Source organism: Nymphaea colorata, unplaced genomic scaffold (genome assembly GCF_008831285.2).
Source record: "Nymphaea colorata isolate Beijing-Zhang1983 unplaced genomic scaffold, ASM883128v2 scaffold0001, whole genome shotgun sequence".
Taxonomy (NCBI): domain Eukaryota; kingdom Viridiplantae; phylum Streptophyta; class Magnoliopsida; order Nymphaeales; family Nymphaeaceae; genus Nymphaea; species Nymphaea colorata.
The window spans coordinates 6,747,998-6,749,900 of NW_022204507.1; the positions used below are offsets into that span (position 1 = coordinate 6,747,998).

At 39.9% G+C, this 1,903-nt stretch overlaps 1 pseudogene; it reads right to left on the bottom strand.

Annotated features, from left to right (window-relative positions):
- Positions 1-372: 372 nt before the first annotated feature.
- LOC116267848 (selenium-binding protein 1-like) lies at positions 373-1,462 on the bottom strand (annotated as a pseudogene).
- Between the last annotated feature and the right edge of the window lie 441 nt (positions 1,463-1,903).

Genomic DNA, 1,903 nt, shown 5'->3' on the forward strand with positions numbered 1-1,903 from the left:
CTCTATACTCAAGTGGCCCGCAACCCAATCCATCTTTTTGTCCTCTTTCTAGGATGGTGTGGGATAAAAAAAAGAATTGGGGAAAAATTTTCACCGTCATTTCTTTGATGGGAAACATTTTTCATCCGTGAAGGTGGGAGAACATGCGACGGAGGGAGAACATGCGACAAAGACATCTACTTTTGTATTTAAAAACTTATCTACGATGTTATGCCACCTCTTTGAATTCTCCAAATTAATCCAACAACCCAAGGCGTTGTGCTTCTTGAGCAATTCCCATGTGGTACTTCAACATAATGGGCACTCTTGTTTGAATACACATCTTATTTCCGTTCTCATCTCATTTATTCTCAAACGACCACGAAGTCAACCCTAAATAGGACCATCAGGTTCAAGCCCAAAATCTACAAAGAAGCTTGGATTCAGCTTCAATTCACCCTTCTCTGTGTCCATGTCAATCTGCAGCATATGTGAGCCCTCCTCCAAGATCTCTGGATAGAATTGCTGATCCCATGTGCTAAAGAGTGAGTTAGTCACCTACAATCTCTTACCGTCCAAGCTCAACCGGATCATTTGTGGCCCACCTCTGAGTCTGTTTTTCTGAGGAAAGCAAGAAAAGGTAAGAACAAAATGACTAAAACACACACTTTTACTGCAACTATCTGGCTTCCCTTCTGAATGAGTCCACCAACCTATAGTTGTCTAGTCAAAACAGGCTTTGAAGGGTCCTCAATGTTGTATTGCCTGACATCACGATGCAGCCAGTTTGAGAAGTAAAGGAAGCGTTCAACCAGTGACATAACGAAATCAGTTATAAGTCCAGGCATGTCGGGCATAATCCAATTCCAAAAGGTGTCACAGATATTGCAACATAGAAGAAACAAACAAGCAATTTAGGACCCTCTCTCTCTCTAGTACTCTCTCACATATGCACACATACAGTAATGTGAACATAAGCAAATGGTACCTCATGGCTCCACGATCCACTTGGACTTTGGAAAAACCTAATCATGTTGCTGCTTAATGCAGACCCAACGTAACCTGTATAGAATCTACAGGATAGTATCAAAATAGTCATAAGTAATAGCCACTACAATAGATGATCATATCAAGCATAGGGTGCACTTTTCAGGGCGACGATATTTGACACAGTCACACTGACCTCCAAAGGTAGGAGATCTGAGTTACCAATGTCCAGTCTGTTTTAGTTCAACATCGAGCCACCTGTATACATGTAGATGTCTTCATAACGACCATCTTCTACATGTTGGAGACTGAACCCTTCTGTAAAATATTTTGGTGCTCCCCATGATGAACTAATCATGGTCTTGTGTCAGGGCTGATACCAGAAGTCATATCCAAATAGAGGACTTACCAAGTTTCTCCCATCTGAACCAGAACATACATATCGGAGATCAAAAGTACCAGATTTCAACACAAATGAAGATCTTAAGAAGTCCATGTGATCTTAAGCCACATCAGATGCATGGGATAAAAGCTAAAATTCATTCCAAGAAGTCCATGTGATCTTAAGAGATGTATCTTATCACAGGAAAATCAAGTGAGGACAGTGATTAAGCTCATGTGAGGCAGTGTTAAGTAATCTTGTACAAGAAAAAATAACTTGCCAGAACCAGTTCACTGATGTGAAAGCTCAACCTGTCACACTTAAATTTATAGAAAGAGATCAGATTTGGTGTGGAAAGAACTAGTGATACTGGCACAATGCAAGTCCCCTGCTTGTTTTCTCTAAACAATGGAAAATAGAAACTGTTGAACATATATGACAGAGGACTGTGTTAGTGAGTTCATGATTGAAATAACATGTCATCAAAATAATTGCTGCAGACCATAAAAGATTTCATTCAGAAAATTTGTAAGCTTTGAGGACAATTTCAATGAC